The sequence below is a fragment of the Mus musculus genome, chromosome 5, assembly GCF_000001635.26.
Source record: "Mus musculus strain C57BL/6J chromosome 5, GRCm38.p6 C57BL/6J".
Classification (NCBI taxonomy): Eukaryota; Metazoa; Chordata; class Mammalia; order Rodentia; family Muridae; genus Mus; species Mus musculus.
The window spans coordinates 100,253,114-100,271,588 of record NC_000071.6 but is presented as its reverse complement, the minus strand read 5'-3'; the positions used below and the strand labels follow the sequence as shown (position 1 = coordinate 100,271,588).

General features: G+C 46.4%; 1 pseudogene; it reads left to right on the top strand.

The window, feature by feature from the left end:
• The window catches only part of Gm8091 (predicted gene 8091), a 75,098-nt pseudogene that overhangs the window by 23,927 nt on the left and 32,696 nt on the right, over window positions 1-18,475 (top strand).

The window sequence follows — 18,475 nt, the reverse complement described above, 5'->3', positions numbered from 1 at the left end:
TCTCAGTCTGCACCTGTTTGTATTTGCCACAATTGCTTTATGCTTGTTTTATCTTCCATAAAAACTGAGGTTCCCCCAAGACAGTCTTGATTGCCCTTATCTTGTCTGCCAGCATAAAACCAAACATAAATATTTGTCACACTGAAAGCCAAAGTGGAGATGATAAGAATAACAGGACCAGATCTTCAAAGGGGGAGATCACTGACTGCTGCAAAATTCCGCTTTTATGAGAACAGCAGTAAGGGGCAGCTTGTCACATAATAAGCAAGAACATGGCAGGCGTTTGGGGAATGTGAGCGGCATGGAGGATGTCTGCAGAGTACTCTCTCACAGTGCTGATGAAAGGACCAGTGGCTGGAGGCGGTGACAAAGTCACCACAGGAGCTGCAGACAAGGATGAAAGCCGGAGGCTTCACAGAGGGATGCCTTTGAAATGCTTTAGCTTTAACTTTCATTTTGAAACCATCCCTGTTTAAAGCTTGAGTTTGCTGCTCTGGAAAACCTGATGAAGGCCCTTCTGTATCTCCTGCCCCCAGATGGACTGATGATTAGCGCCTTGCCTCATGTGCTCCCTCTTCTGTCCACATTCGTGTGCACGTGCATTTGCCTGTATCCTTTGAAATCTTTTGAGACTGTTCTAAACATCACACTCTTTCTCTTCTGCCAACGGAACGTCAGAGCACATTTCCTGGTAACAAGACACAGCACTTACTGAGTCCAGCAATTTAATGATGCGGCACTAATCAGAGGTCTAATCCAGGATGGTAAGAGTGAGTTGTGAGGCCTCTCTATAATCTTTTAGTCTGGAACAGTCTTTTCTTTGATCTTCCAATGTTGACGACTTTGAAATGGAGTGGCCAAGGTCAGTTTCCCTGTAGAGTTGGGGTCTGCTCATATTCCCTTATTACTGGACTCAGAGTGTGCCTTTAGGCAGGAAATCTACCCAAACGATCTCGTGTTCTTAGCTTTAAGCGAGAGGTGCTCGATCCCACCTTGTCATGTTCTGGTGACATGAACTTTGATCGCTTGGTGAAGGTGGCCTCTACCAAGTTTCTGTGCTGAAGATGACGTGGCGAATGGTTGGGCCGTGCAACACCTCAGTGTTTAATGTACTATGAGACTGTGTAGATATGTCTTCATCAATTTTTAACCCACTAGTTTTAGCTTACATTGGCAATGCTTCCTAAATCCGTTACGCCCATGACAGATGCCAAATAGGGATTTGCAGCCATCATTCCTTCTGCTTCTGTTGGTTGGCATTCTCCTGAAAGGAAGAGAGTTTTTGTTTTTGTTGTTGCTGCTTATTTTGGGCCCATGAATTCTTATTGAATAGATTATACTTAATGGCTGTCAGTATTAATTTTAACGGCCCGGTCGCTTGAGTTTATTCAGTTTGAGGGATTGCAGATAGACTCATACCCCACATTTGGTCTCTCCCATCCAATCTTGCTTTTTCTTTTCTTTGCAGTGCTGAGGATTATATCCAGTGCCTTGTGCCTACTAGGCAAGCACTTTATCTCAGAGCGGCACCCCTAGCCCAAACCCTGATGTTCAGACACTTTCCCCATCCCCACAATAGCATTTGCCAATTCCGCATGAGCTTTCCTGCTCTCATTTTGTATCGGGCATTTCTCCCGAGTTCCAATTCCCGTTAATGGGCGATAGTACTTAAAGGGCAAGACCTGGGAGCCAAGTGTGTTCACTGCTATCCAAATGCCAGGGCATTGCCTTAATCTTATTTCTTATTGCTGTGATAAAATAGCTACTAAAGCAACTCCAAGGAGCAAGGGCTTATTTGGCTAACAGTCCTAGGTTTCGGTCCATCCCTGTGGTCGAGGTTATAGGAAGTGAACATAGCTGGTCTCATCATACTCGCAGCCAAGAGCAGAGAACAATGAATTGATGCATGTGTGCAAATGTTCACCTCACTTTCTCCATTCACATAATCCAGGTGCTCAGGGAATGGTGCCGCCCATGGTGGAGTAGGGCTTTCCACTTCAATTGATGTAATCAAGAGAAGTCCCAAGAGACATGCTCACAGGCCCAACCAATCTAGACAACCCCTCACTGAGACTCCTTTCAGGGTGATTCTTTTTTATTTTTCAAGACAGGGTTTCTCTGTGTAGCCCTGGCTGTCCTAGAACTCACTTTGTAGACCAGGCTGGCCTCAAACTCAGAAATTCGCCTGCCTCTGCCTCCCAAGTGCTGGGATTAAAGGCGTGTGCCACCACTGCCTGGCCTTCAGGGTGATTCTTGATTGTGTCAAATTGACAATTAAAACTAAGCATCGTGGCCACTTTTTTCGACCAAATTTTTACACATAAAGTAAAGGAGTACAGAATAAAGCCCACTCCTCTGACCAATGACTCTTCCCGACCTGAACATGGGAACTTTCATGAAAGGGCTATCAGACACATTTCTATTGATTTTTTTATTCTTGGAAAATTATCAGAGACATTTTTATTGATTTTTTTTAAGATTTATTTATTTATTATATGTAAGTACACTGTAGCTATCTTCAGACACTCCAGAAGAGGGAGTCAGATCTTGTTACAGATGGTTGTGAGCCACCATGTGGTTGCTGGGATTTGAACTCCTGACCTTCAGAAGAGCAGTCGGGTGCTCTTACCCACTGAGCCATCTCTCCAGCCCTTTATTGATTTTTTTATTCTTGGAAAATTTCACACATATATACAACATATCTTGGTCGTATGCATCACCTCACATCTCCCTCCAAACTTCATCTTCTCCTTCCTCTCCCCTCCCCCCATACACGCCCCACCCCCTCCCCATTCCTGCTGAAGAGGTCAGCTCAGGAACTTTTGAAAATTCTACCAGGCCCCTCCCCTCCTGGAAGAGAAAGGTCATGGGAGCCCCTCCCCTCTGGTAGGGAGGGGCTAATTACATTCCTCAGACAACAGGGAGGAGGGACCAACCACAAGCCACCTGTAGGTACGGGAGGCCCAGGGCTCATAGACACATTCCAAGACTGTTGGCCACCTACTTCATTCCCTAAAGACAGATCAGCTTAAAAGTCACATTGTCCTGCCAATCACATTGTACCCAGTGGCTGCTGCCTTGAGAACTGTATAAAGGCTCACTGGATGGGCTGTGTGTGGTCTTTTTCTCTCTCTCTCTCTCCATGTGCAGGGCGACCCCAACATGTTGGAACAATAAATTCCTCTTTCTTTTTGCATCAATTCCCTGCTCTGAGCTGTTCGTTCACTCAGGGAGTCCCGATAAACTAAGGCTAGACAGAGTCTTATACTGCCTTTACACGTTTGAGGGTGGGGTCATCCACTCAGACGTGGGTGATCTATCGGTAGCCACTCCTCAAAGAAAAGTGATCCTCCCACCTCCAGCAGCCATCAGGAGCCAGTAGCTCCCCTGCTAGAGCTGAGGGTTTGTAAGTCCTTCCCCTACCCATCCAAACCAGCATTAATGCAAACCTTTAAAATGCTTTTGTGGGGCTGGGAAGTGGCCCAGTTTATAAGGTGCCTGTTGGACAAGCATGAGGACCCAAGTTTGAATCCCCAGAACCCACTTTAAAACATAGAGGAGTGGCTCATGCCTGATGCCTGTAACCCAGCACAGGGGTAGAGGCGGGAGGGAAGGACAGGTATACAGGAAGTTCACTGCCCAGCCGAGTAGCAGGATTGGTGAGCTCTCGATTCAATAAAATACTCTGCCTCAAAAACAGAAAGGTGGAGAGTAACTGAGGTGATAGACCTAAGGCCAGCCTTTGGCTCCGTGTGCGTGTACATCACACACACACACACACACACACACACACACACATTAACAAGTACAGCTCCCTCCCAATAACATGCTTTTAAAAAGGATCATCCAGGAGTGCCGGCTTATACCTTTAATTCCAGGAAGCCGAGGCAGATGGATGGCTGCAAGTTTGAGGTCGACTTGGGCAACATAGTGGGTTTGAGGCCAGCTTGGGCTACACAGTGAGGCTTCCTTTAAACACTCTAAATAAGATCCAACATCTCTTTACCCCTTTGCAGACTTTAAATTTTGTCAGCAAACACCTTTCGAGTCACTAAGATTGGCTTCTAAACTCCCTCCAGCTTCTAAGTCCTGGCGTAGGTGGAGTATCCTATCAAGACAAGTGCCAGCGGCCGGCAGCTAGCCTCTCAGAAGTACCTGCCAGATGGCAGACACCTGTGCCAGGCCCCCGGTGGGGACTTTCCGGACCAGGTTTTACAGATTGTAAGCATCATCTGTAAGTGAATTAGTGCTGACTCAGTATTAACGGTGGGGGAAGCACTGAAGGGTCTCCCAGGCTATCCCGTACAGTGTTGGCATATGAGCTGGACTAGCAGAGCCCTGAGATGATTGATTTCCAGTGACTTACAACTCCCAGGAGGTGGGCAGTGAGCCGTTTCCTATTTGACTTCTTGACAGAAGGATGCCTTTACCCAGAGTGCACTCTGGCACACTCACGCAAACGATCTCTCCCCTCTCCCAAGCCTGCCTGTCTCAGCAGATACGTTGACATGTTAGGACTGGTTTCCTTCCCACTACTTACTGGAAGCTCAGACAAGTTATGAATAGAAGCAGAATTCCCTTTGGCTGGGTTTTGAGCCCACCTGGAATGCTCTTTTGGACTTTTAAGCAACCAGAAAAAATTGAATTACAGAATGTAACAGCCACACTGTGTCTGCTCAGGAGCGAACATCTGTTTCCAGGGGTGCCAGGGGAACCCCAAGCACTGATCTGTTTTCATCTCTGGGAAAGAGGCACGCTCTGAGCTGTGTGAGGCGAGCTCAGAGCTATGTGCAGCCTGCCTTCCCTCTTGTCAACAGTGGAACGCAGCCTGAGTCGAAGGAACACTCAGCTTGTTTTCTTTTGAGGCAGGGTCTCACTGAAGCCCAGGTTGGCCTTGAACAAATGGTAATCCCGTGTTAGTCTTCAGAGTGTGCCAACATGCCCAGCAGAAATTTGTTTTGATCATGAAATAAAGCAGAAGAAGAATAGTTTCATCCAGGCGGGCTGCTTCAGAGCGGGCTGCTTCCGAGGTACACTGCCTTTGCCCGAGTCCCTTGTGGCATGAGGAGTGACAAGTGTGGAGAAGAATCTCTAAGTGATCAGGGTTGTTCACCAGGGACCTTGGTTAGGGACACCATCCTTGGTTAGGGCAGAGGACTGGTGTAAGACAGTGCACTGCACACCAGCTGACACGATTGTCATTGGTGCTATGAAAACATACAGGAGCAGAAACAAGAAGATGTTCAGTGATGGGCTGAGTCTCAGTGCTTTGTGTGGTTCCACAGGGCAGGGCTAACCACAGAGCTCAGGACACGGCCCACGGCAGAGCTCCTCAGGACAGGGCTCACCGCCGAGCTGGGACGATTCTTTTATATGTTTTTCTTTCTTGATTATGTTTTAATTTTTAAAAATGTCAAGCTCAAAAAAAATTTCAAGGGAGGTGTATTGAACCACTGTATAACTTTACCTATGACTGCCAGCTTTAAACCTCTGGTTGAATTTTGAATATTTGGTATATGTGTGTGTGTGTGTAAGTTTGTGTGTGTTTGTATGTGTTGGTGCTTATGTGTGCATGTGTTTGTGTGTGTGCGTGTGTGCATGCATGTGGTGCTTGTGTGTGCATGTGTTTGTGTGCGTGTGTATTCATGTGCTTGTGTGTGTGTGCATGTGTGTGTGTGTGATATGCATAGGAGCACTTTTTCCTAAGCCATCTGGATGTTAACAACACACTCACCACCTTTCCATCTCAAAACTGCACGTCTAAGTACAAGTGCATTCCCTACATACCTCAAAACAACAACAAACTAGGAGTTTTAATGATCATATGACTACTATCTACTGTACAGACCACAGTCAAATCCCCCCGTATCCCAGCAGTGCCCATCATCAATGCTTACTGTTGTGACAATCCTGATTGAGCATCTCTCCTCTGCTTTGTAGTCCTGGCCATAGAGCCCAGGGCCTTCATGCCAGGCAAGTACTTTTAAGATGGGACTTTTCGGTTCAGGAAGATAAGGACTTTTTCAACAACAGTCTGCTTCCTTTCTCTTCCTTACAAGAGAGAAATCCGTACATCTGATAGAGCATTAATTCATCTCTCAACCCTGCCAGAGACACTTCTATTTGCAGATGAAAATTAACACAGAGAGTTAGACCTAGCCAAAGCTCAGGTGAGAAGGGATTGCAGAATGCTCAGCCCTAGATGGGACATGTATACTTCACCCCCTCTTCCAAGGCGGCTCAGAGGTCGTTGTGGAAAGGGGGGCATAACAGTGTAAGGCCAGAGACAGTGGGTGGCTATGAGGAAACGGTGTGTTCTGAACACGCAGGGCAGCTGCACACGGGGACTCACAGTGGTTGTGACACTGTCTATAAGACCTATGCAAGCCTAAACCAGACTAAATGGCTATCTTGCCAAAAGCAATCTACAGATTCAATGCAATCCCCATCAAAATTCCAACTCAATTCTTCAACGAATTAGAAGGAGCAATTTGCAAATTCATCTGGAATAACAAAAAACCTAGGATAGCAAAAAGTCTTCTCAAGGATAAAAGAACCTCTGGTGGAATCACCATGCCTGATCTAAAGCTTTACTACAGAGCAATTGTGATAAAAACTGCATGGTACTGGTATAGAGACAGACCAGTAGACCAATGGAATAGAATTGAAGACCCAGAAATGAACCCACACACCTATGGTCACTTGATCTTTGACAAGGGAGCTAAAACCATCCAGTGGAAGAAAGACAGCATTTTCAACAATTGGTGCTGGCACAACTGGTTGTTATCATGTAGAAGAATGTGAATCGATCCATACTTATCTCCTTGTACTAAGGTCAAATCTAAGTGGATCAAGGAACTTCACATAAAACCAGAGACACTGAAACTTATAGAGGAGAAAGTGGGGAAAAGCCTTGAAGATATGGGCACAGGGGAAAAATTCCTGAACAGAACAGCAATGGCTTGTGCTGTAAGATCGAGAATTGACAAATGGGACCTAATGAAACTCCAAAGTTTCTGCAAGGCAAAAGACAACGTCAAGAAGACAAAAAGACCACCAACAGATTGGGAAAGGATCTTTACCTATCCTAAATCAGATAGGGGACTAATATCCAACATATATAAAGAACTCAAGAAGGTGGACTTCAGAAAATCAAATAACCCCATTAAAAAATGGGGCTCAGAACTGAACAAAGAATTCTCACCTGAGGAATACCGAATGGCAGAGAAGCACCTGAAAAAATGTTCAACATCCTTAATCATCAGGGAAATGCAAATCAAAACAACCCTGAGATTCCACCTCACACCAGTCAGAATGGCTAAGATCAAAAATTCAGGTGACAGCAGATGCTGGCGTGGATGTGGAGAAAGAGGAACACTCCTCCATTGTTGGTGGGATTGCAGGCTTGTACAACCACTCTGGAAATCAGTCTGGCAGTTCCTCAGAAAATTGGACATAGTACTACCGGAGGATCCAGCAATACCTCTCCTGGGCATATATCCAGAAGATGCCCCAACTGGTAAGAAGGACACATGCTCCACTATGTTCATAGCAGCCTTATTTATAATAGCCAGAAGCTGGAAAGAACCCAGATGCCCCTCAACAGAGGAATGGATACAGAAAATGTGGTACATCTACACAATGGAGTACTACTCAGCTATTAAAAAGAATGAATTTATGAAATTCCTAGCCAAATGGATGGACCTGGAGGGCATCATCCTGAGTGAGGTAACACATTCACAAAGGAACTCACACAATATGTACTCACTGATAAGTGGATATTAGCCCAAAACCTAGGATACCCAAGATATAAGATACAATTTCCTAAACACATGAAACTCAAGAAAAATGAAAACTGAAGTGTGGACACTATGCCCCTCCTTAGAAGTGGGAACAAAACACCCTGGGAAGGAGTTACAGAGACAAAGTTTGGAGCTGAGATGAAAGGATGGTCCATGTAGAGACTGCCATATACAGGGATCCACCCCATAATCAGCATCCAAACACTGACACCATTGCATACACTAGCAAGATTTTATCGAAAGGACCCAGATGTAGCTGTCTCTTGTGAGACTATGCCGGGGCCTAGCAAACACAGAAGTGGATGCTCACAGTCATCTATTGGATGGATCACAGGGCTCCCAATGGAGGAGCTAGAGAAAGTACCCAAGGAGCTAAAGGGATCTGCAACCCTATAGGCGGAACAACATAATGAACTAACCAGTATCCCGGAGCTCTTGACTCTAGCTGCATATGTATCAAAAGATGGCCTAGTCGGCCATCACTGGAAAGAGGGGCCCATTGGACACGCAAACTTTATATGCCCCAGTACAGGGTAACGCCAGGGCCAAAAAGGGGGAGTGGGTGGATAGGGGAGTGGGGGTGGGTGGGTATGGGGGACTTTTGGTATAGCATTGGAAATGTAAATGAGCTAAATACCTAATAAAAAATGGAAAAAAAAAAAAGACCTATGCAAGCCTAAACCAGACTAAATCCCATGGGGGCGGGGCCTGATATCCCATGGGGGAGGGGCCTGAAATCCCATGTGGGCGGGGCACTGACAATTGGTAGGTGCTGGCTGAGGGAGAGGCTATGTTCCCTGTGGTTGTCGCCCCTGGTTAGTTGACACTGCTGTAGTGGAAAGCCTCCCATTCAAGAGTGGGCAAAACAAATTGGTCTTAATGGGCTTTTTAGTTACTTTTCTATTGTGATAAAGCTGTAACCAAGGCAACTTAGGAAAGAGAGGGTTTAACTGGGCTTATGGTTTCAGAGGATTGGAGTCTATGATGACAGTGAAGAGCTTATAAGAGCTAACTGAAAATGATGGATAAGGAGCAAGGCTTTTGAAACCTCGAAGCTCACCCCAATGACAGACTTCCTCTAGCAAGACGGGACCTCCTAATCCTCTCAATCTGCGCATTACCCAGAGACCAAGTAGTCAAACATATGAGGCTATGGGAGCGTTCTCATTCAAACCGTCACAATGGGACTAATTTGAGAAAGGACACAGATTGTGTGGGAAGGGAGGAGTGGGAGGGTCTGGGAAGAGCTGAATATTGAGTGAATATGATCAAACAATTTTTCTAAAAGAACTGATAAAATATTCTTAAAATCTGCACACAATAAAAAATTAGAAAATGAAAACTAAAAAAGAGGATCTCCTACAGACTCATATTGTGGAGAGACACTGTCAAGTTCACCTTATAGATTCCCTCCACTTTCCTATGCATAAACACACATTTTGTTTGTTTAAAAAGTGGGTTAACAGCATACATACCATTTTGAAAACTACTTCACGGGACTGCTTTGATGGTCATTCTATCATTGCACAATATCCTTTTTGTTAAAATTTTAGCCACAAAACTAATTGGTCTTTAGTCATCCCAGAGCATAAAAGAGAAAAAGCATTTTTTCTCATCTCTGCCTCTTGAAGTGACTCTAAGACTTTACTTAACTATTTCTTTCCAGAAATGTCTATGTGCACATTATTATGCATACATAGAGAAAGACACTTTCTACTATATGAATGGTACTTACTTGATTAATGCATCACAGAGTGATTGGTTGAAATCTATTCTGTGGAATCTCAGAGTTTCCCTCGTGTTCTCACTCTGGTGACCATTCTTGTGGCCAGGTGTTTGTATACAGCCACAGCTGCTCCCTAAAGCCAGCATCCAGAAGATGATGATCTGCTAGCTTAAAAGTCATGGACAACGTAAGAACATCTCTGCCACTTAGTCCTCTGTGCCAGCTTCACATTCACACCAGCAGGCAACACTGAAACAAGTCTCACTGTGTAGCCCTGGCTGTTCTGGAACTTACCATGTAGACCAGACTGGCCTTGAACTCACAGAGATCTGCCCATCTCTGCCTCCTGAGGGCATGTACCATCTCCTCCAAGGCAGCACTGAATTCTTAAAAACTTGGAAAAGTGAAATACATGACATTTGTAGGAGCTGTGAGTTAGACCTACACTGTCCAGTGTGGTAGCCAATGGCTATGGTTAGCTACCGAGCATCTGGGATGTGGACAGCCTGAAGAGAAACGTCCTGTGGGAGAAAAATACATACCACATTTCTAAGACAGAGCATAGAAGAAATAAGGAGAAGTCCCTCACTACTACTACTACTAATAATGATAATTCTGTCTGTCTGTCTCTGTCTCTCCTCTCCACCAGTGTGTGTGTGTCTGTGTGTGTGTGTGTGTGTGTGTGTGTGTGTGATACGTGTGTGGAGATAGCACTGAATTCAGTATTGAATTCAACCGTCAAGGTCAGCTGACCTCCTCTAGCTCTCTATGCCTCGTTTTGTGAGGCGAGGCCTCTCACTCTGCTTGCAGCTCAGCAACTCAGTCAGACCATCTGGTCAGTGAGCTGCTGGGAGCCTCCTGCCTCTGCCCCCTCAGCACAGGGGTTTTAGGCCTGTGACACCACATGGTTTTACAGTGGCCTCTGGAGATCCAGACTCCAGCCGTCATGCTCACACAAGCACTGTAGCCTCGGAGCCACACCCCCGATGACTTTTACACTCATATTTGGGGTACATTACATCGAGTACAACACATTACTAAAATTAATATTACTTCCTTGCTTTCAAGGATTAATGTGGCTACCAGTACACTGATAAGTGGTTTGCGTTATATTACATTACACTTCTATTGATCATCCTAAAGTAGGACCGTGACACAGTTTCTTCGAGGGTCAAACCTGCACCATCAGTGTGCCCTCTGTATCCTCTCACTTCCTGTTCCTGCCCCACCCACCCACCCACCTTTGTCACAGTTATTCCCTTGTCTCTTAGAGCCCAGGTCAGTCCTTGAACGCTTCAGGACTTTCTTAGGAATGATCAATAGAGGTTACGATGTGAATGTAATGTGCATTAAGACTGGCCTATCAGAACCTACTGTTGAATATAAACTCCAAATTGCACTTTTTTATAATTTGTTATTTTAGAATGTATATAAATTTAGGCTTTCAGCATGGTGACTGATTTAGCATGTTCCTTTCAGAGTGTCCCCCCTGCCCCAACACACACCCAGGGTAGGAAGAGATGGGATACCATTACACAAGAGCCAGGGCATCAGTGGGAACTGGTCAACTCTGTGCCTCCCTGGCCTGTCCTATTCTCCTCTTCTGTCCCCTCCTCTACTCTCCCCTTCCCTCCTCCTTGCTCCCCTCCCCCATCCCTTCCTCTCCCCTCCCCTATCCTATCTTACTCAATGACATGAAAACAATGGAATGGTGTCTATAGTTTTAGACTGGAGTAGTCAGCACTATATGTTGGCATTTAGTCTAGGCTCTGCCCCATGGTTACCTGGCAACAGTCAGATGTGCCTGACTCACTATAAAAGGGGCTGCTTGCCCCCTCCTCTCTTTTTTGCTCTCTTGCTCTGACCTCTCGCTCTTGGTCCTCTCTCTCCCCATTTGCCTGCCCCCCCCCATCACGTGCTCACGGCTGACCTCTACTCCTCTACTCTTTCTCCTCCCCCCCACCCTCTCAGCTCCCCTCCCTATGCCCTGAATAAGCTCTATTTGGGCTGCCTTAGCGTGGACTTCGGAGGCACCCCTCCCTACACACCACTGCACATTCATCAACATTCCTTCTCTCCTTATCTTTTTATAAAACACAACAGTATATGAACATGGCAGGAAGGAAGTTAATGAGATGACTGTAGGACTCTGGCTTCTCTCTCTGTCGAAGTTCAGTTTGCTCATGTCTTCTAGTTCACCCCAGTTTTCCCTTTGGTCCATCTCTAAGGTACACACTGCCTGGACTCCAACGCACCGGAGGCGTACACACCTTTACCCAGTCACAGGTGCTGGTCACAGGCAGGTTCTTCTGTCCTCCACCAGCTGCTTCCTGTCATTCCCAGGTCAGAGAGAAATAAATGCAGGCTAAGAGGGAAGAGAGAGGCCTGTGGGTCAAACAGGCGACCCGATTTCTTTTTGCGGTTCTATTGTTGGCTCACAGTTTGGTCTTTGAATCCCTTTCTCGATGGTCTCAGCTTTACAGTTACAGACACAGCGAGAGCAAAGCTATCACTTGAAGTATTTTTGGCTCACTTCTGTGCTTTGGAATGGGGCCCAAACCCTTCCCTCATTCCATTGTTCCAGTCAAAAGCCACTGTAAGGAAGCCATCTGGTGAGAGGACTTAAAACCAAAGCTGTTGTTCCGACCTGTCAGCGTCATGCCTTTGGTTTTGTTTCGTTTTACTTTTGTGTTAGGTTTAATTGGGGGAGAACTGTGTTCCTAGCCCTTCAGAATGCTCCTCTCAGGTCTCCTTAAAAAACAAACAAACAAACAAACAAACAAACAAAAAAACTGAGTGCATTAAAGAACTGCTATAATCTTTTTAAAAGAATGAGCGCTCCCTGTAAATGAATCCCTACACTTGAAGAGGAAGGGGTGTGTCTTAGGTCTGAGGAGACGCCATCTTGGCTCCATAACTGTTTTCCCAGTGAGATGAACTGGGGGGCATATAGTCTAAGCCTTCATGTTTGCTGCCGTGAGCAGGAAGCACAGTGTCCTCTTCCTTCAGCAACACCTCGCTGACCTCTTCAATATATCCCAAACTCAAGCTTGCATTCTGCTGAATGAGAACTTCCTCCTGTTCTGGTGAAAAACTATCCAAGACCATGTTTAGGAGTTGGATGTGGGGGGCAGAGACTGTGTGGGGACAACATGGGGACAAGAGAACCAGAGTGGGCAGTGAGAATAGGTTGGATGGCTGGAACTTTCTGGAAGGGCATCCTGGGGATGACATTTCACCCAGGCTGTTTTCCCTCTGTAAAAAAGACATCTTGGGAGTGGGCCAAGGGCCATCAAGCCCACCACAAGCACTCAGAGACATTCGCAGACCCCCATAACACCCGTCGAGGTGTCTTCTTCTCCCACGTTGGGTAGCTGCTGGTCCTCAGGCATCCAGATGTCATTGAGAAGGGCAAGAAGCTGATGTTGCTGATCTGCTTGCTCTGCTTGCTGACTGTGGTCCAGTTCCAGAGAAAGTGAGTGAATGGATAGCAAAGGGACCAGAAGAGGGGACAAAGCAGAGGGCTGTAGTCGTACCTCCAGCACAGTCCCCCCACCCCCTCCAGCTGAGCTCATTCTGAGATTGGCTGTCCATTAATCAAATCCTGTCTGTGTTCGTTTTGAATTTGAAGTTTCATATGTGCTGGGTTTCCATTAATCCTGGCCTCATTCCCTCTGATTGGCCTTGCCTGGCTGATTTCATGAAATTTGTCAGTTTTCCGTCTCTTCTGCCTGAGCTACCCTGAGAAGGCAGAGGGAGGGGTCCAGCCTTTACATAGTGACACGCTTGATGCCAACACAGCTGAGTCTCTCTCAGTGCTCTTGTTGCCCCATGGAAATGTGGCACTGGTAGGTTACTGTGTAAAGAAAACGGGACCACATATCAGGGTGCCTCAAAGCACCCATGTTGGGGGCTGGAGAGATGACTTAGAGGTTAAGAGCACTGACTGCTCTTCAAGATGTCCTGAGTTCAATCCCCATCAACCACATGTAATGGGATCTGACGCCCTCTTCTGGTGTGTCTGAAGACAGCGACTGTGTACTCAAATCTTTTCTTTCTTTCTTTCTTTCTTTCTTTCTTTCTTTCTTTCTTTCTTTCTTTCTTTCTTTCTTTCTCTCTCTCTCTCTCTCTCTCTTTCTTTCTTTCTTTCCTTTTTTAAGCACCCATGTGTTAGCCAAGTATGTTTAGTTGACTGCCATTTGCAGGGCAAAAATAGTTTGAATAAGCACTCGAAGAAAGGCTGCCTATAATGGGGTCAGCAAAAGGAAAGCGTCCTTCACCTTCTAGCCAGGCACCTTCATGCTTCCGTATGTCGAGTTCATGTTAGTCAGGGTCTACAACGGTGGACACTCCAAGAGCATTTATAAGCAGGCTCGTTGCTCCTAAAGCAATAGATTTGTATGTGACAAGGACAACCTTGGAGCCATATCTTGCTCAGGGCTTTCTTTGCAATAACATGGGGACTCCGTGGTTATTCAAGACCATCTCAGACAGGCTGGAGTCAGCTGGGTACCTTTCAGTTCAGGATCTGTTCAGGCTGAAACTGTGAACAGATGCTGTGCCTTTGGTCAATCCCAAAATCCTTGCATGAAAGGAAGTGCGCTGCAGACTGTCCTCCTGAGCAGAGGAGTGGAAAATTACTCAGAGGAAACTGCCCTGATCCGGCCATGCTCCCACTGGCCAGTGAACAGATTACTAGTGTCTCCATTTCATCATAAAATAGGGTAGCAGCGATACGCCACAAAGCTTTGGGAAGATAGCTTGCAAGTAGAAGTATGGCTGGCATATAGTCAGAGCCTGTAAGTCACGTGACATAAGTCACAATGTCACCCAAAGGTAGCTGCTGGGCGTGATGCAGAACTGTGTTTTCCTCTCTGCTTCCGTTGTCTCTGCTCTTTCGGGCAAACATGCCGAGTGCCACAAGCCTAAAGTCTTAGAGCAGAAAATAACACAGTGTTTTCTCTCTTAGCAGTGATGTGATTTTCTAATTTTGAGTTTTTACCCAACAAGTAAATATTAAAGGTCATGGTGCTGGAGATACAGCTTCGTGGGACATATGTGCCCATCATGCAGGAGGCCACAGGTTCAATCCTGAGGTTGCAAAACTGCCAAGAAGGAAAATGGGGAGGGGAGAAAGAGAGAGAGAGAGAGAGAGAGAGAGAGAGAGAGAGAGAGAGAGAGAGAGAGAGATCTTTAGAGAAAAGCACAAGGAAGCGGACTCACCCACAGCCCTCACACACAAACACTGCCGCTATTAATATCACACTGTCTCTATGTTTAGGCATAGATTTGATGTATTTAGTGTGATGGCAGTCACACTGCACTGTGATTTTATGTCTCGATTTTAACTTCAGATTACATTATACACACCATTGTCAAAGCCTTCGGGCCAATCCTTCAGTCAAGTGTGTCATAGTTGATTTAACCAACGCTGTGGTTAGATATGTATGTCACTTCCAGTTCTGTGATATAAATGATGTCACTATACAATTTGTCATGCTTTGGGACAATCAACCCTCAGATTGATGTCAAGAGTCTGGATGAGAAGGCAAAGACGCTTCTGTTTTATTAACAAGATGGAGACGATATAATAGCAGTCTGAATTTCTTAGCCCTCTCCAATCTTGTCCCTTAAAAATGTTGGAATACAATTCATTATGTGTGTTCTGGCAGGACACATGTCCCAAGGCTGTTTCTAAATGTAAACCGGAGAACAAAGACTATTTTGACAAGTTCCTTGAATCATCAACTGGGAACATCTCTTTCATCACTGGGCCCGTGACGACCAAAGGGGCTCAGCTATCAGGAACCACCACTCAGATCATCTCTCCACGGGGCTCCTTGAGCTTCTGCTGGAACCAGTGCTGTGAGGATGGCCCTAAAGATTAGCCTCTGTCTCCCCAGGTGTAGAGAAGGGCAGGGAACCTACAGACAGTGAGAAAGATGCTGCAATACAGGGCAAGCTCCGAGAAAGCACAGAGGACCAGCTCCTAACTCTCACTGCAAGGGAGAGGAATGGTGGGGGTGACTGAAGGTCTCACAGAAGGAGCTGGAAGTGGTCAGGATAAGGACACGTAAGCCAGAAAGGTTTTTAAGCTGTCAAAAGCACCATCATGGACTATTTAAACATGCACACACAGTGTAGCCTATGAGAAAAGTAATACGTAGATATGAATAGCAAACCGGAGCTTGAAGTCCCTCCGGCTCTGATTATTCGCTCGGTGTTCTTTCCGTCATACCTGACTGTTTGAAAGACACAAGAACACTGTGGGCAAGCACTCTTGTCCTCTGGTAATTATCCAGCTGAGAGATCACAGGGACCCATGATCCCAAGTAAGCCTTAGAGTCACTGAACTAAAATGGACATCCAAGACCCCCATGCTGAAGTTTGAATTCTGTCATGTTCGTGGAACTGGTCTTTCTAGTCATGCCAGGCAGCCAGGCTATATCAACCAGACAGGTTCCTTACCGGAATCAGGAATCGAAGTCATTGCGTGTTGTGGGTGAGCTACAGGGGAGGACCTGGGCTTGTCACATCAGCTCTCAGTTCTCCTTATCCAGGGCTGAGTGCCAGGCTTCCTAGCTGGCACAGGAATGAGCCTTGGGAGCACGGTCCAGGGCCTTTCCGAGGACGTCCCTTACAGAGCTGCTTCCCTGCTTCTGTCCTGCTCTCTGGGGCAATAGTTTCTGTCCCATCCCACAATAGAACATTCTGTCTCTGCCCCCTTTTCACTGCCCCCAGGGTGTGGGGTTCACGAAAACATGTCGATCCATCTACCTGTTGGAGATGTTCCTGGGTGTGACTGAGACAGAGGGCCTGAAGAACCCGCTTCTGTCTATTAACACAGTTTGCAGATCAGTGACAGCCAAACCTCTGCTTAACCATTCTAAGCAACAGCCCACCAAAGCCACGCATGGCTGAGAGTCAGGCTTGAGGGTCGTTCCTTCATCCTGCCTAATGGAGGAAGACAGGATCCTTAAGAGTATCAGGAAAGCATCAGAGCTCAGGCTGTACGGTCATATCCTCTCTAAAAGGCCAGGTACCAAGGCTCTAAAACAAGTAGTCAACCATGACTGGCATCCAGGGGGGAGTGGGGGAAGAGTGACACAGAGAGACTACTTGGACCTCAGAAGGCACACCTTGTGTCTGAGCAGATTGCAGGGCCACAAGGACTTTCTGGGGTTTCTGTGACATGCCTGGGTTCCTAAGAGCTTAGAATTCCCTGCTCAGATGTCTGAGGCCCAGTCTAGAGCTTGCAATGGTGTCTGTCAGGCGTGAAGGGTGGTCCGGTGGTAGCGTGCTTACTCAAGGTTGGATAGACACGCAGAGGACAGAGCTAGATGTGACAAAGGCCTGACTATGAACTCCACCTATCCTCTTGGCCCAAGTGCTACGGGTATTGGGGTTACCCTAGAAGTGAGTCATGCATAAGGCTGAGATAGGTCTTCCTGTTAGAGAGTGTGTTTAGTTTAAGCAAGAAGGGAGTTTATTTCTCCTACAATTAAAAGCACTCTGGAAGCAAATTACTGTAGTCCTGGAGCTCTGGACTTGATATAGAACAAGGATGGGCAGGGGCAGGGGCGGGGGCGGGGCGGGGGCGGGGGCGGGGGCGAGATTGATTGATTCCAGAAACAGGTTTCCAAGGAGGCAAGAAAGGACACAGCACCAGCTCTGTAAAACCTGGGTCCTCTTCCTTCAGCTCAACAGTATTTGCCATGTGGCATCTGTGGTTCCACGTGACATCTGCTCTCTGTGATTTAACGTTCCACGCTGTCCACTGAGCTCCAACCAGGAGTTGTTTGGTAGAGGTAAAGAGGCACACTTCTGAGTTTTCTCAGAACACACACACCCTATCCACTCTACTCTTGTTGTCCATATCTGCCCTCAAGGGAAAAGGAAACTATATGCTCTTGGTGAATACATTGTGCCTTTGAGTAAGGTCCTGATTGGTTTTCTATGTAAAGATTATTAAAAAGAAAAAAAAGAGAGAGAACAGTTTAGAGGATGAGACTATTGCTCAGTGGGTGAGAGTGTTTACAACCATGAGGACCTGAGTTCAAATCTCCAGCACCCAGGTGTGGCTGCACAGGTCTGCGATGCAGCATTGGGGGAGGGGGAGCAGAGACAGATGGCTCCTAGGAGCTTGCTGGCTATTTTGCCAAAGTGTCGAGCTTCCAATTGAATGTGAGACTTTGTCTCAGGTGTCAAGACAGAGAACACTAGAGGTAATACAAGGCCACATATTCAGAATCATACAGAGTATTTCACTACCCAACAGCCCTGTGTGCTCTCCCTCATCGCTCATATCCCCACAGCACCTCCAATGTGCATCTCATGCCTCCATAGTTCAGTCTGTCACACCACGGGACTCCCACGGGACAAAGCCTTTTCAGGTCGCCTTCCTTGAGGGAGCAATGTGCATTGAGGTTTCCTTCGCATCTTCTCACCACTGGGCAGCTCAACGCGTGTTAGCACTAAATAGTGATCCACACACTGCTCTGTGTGTGCCTCAGTTTACCTAGCTATTCACTAAAGGACATCTTGGTGGCAATTATTAGTAAATTATTAGTATCCACATGCAGGGTATTTCTGTGAACATAACATTTTAGACCCATTTGAGTAAATGCCAAGAAACACTATGGCTGTGTTATACAGTAAGGCAATATTTAATTTTAGAAAAAAAAAATAGCCAAGCTGCCTTCCTAAGTGTCTGTATCATTTTGTGCTCCTGCAGACTGTGGGTGAGAGTCCCTGCTGTCCCACATACTCGCCGGCATCTGATATTGTCACAGTTCTGGACTGAGCTACTCTGATTGATGCATAACACCTCATTGTCACCTGATATGCCTTTCCCTGATAGCATATGACTTACAGCCTCTTCCCATGTGCTAATTCTCCACTAGTGGGCCTTTCTCAATGAGATGTGTGCAGATGGTTGGCACCTTTT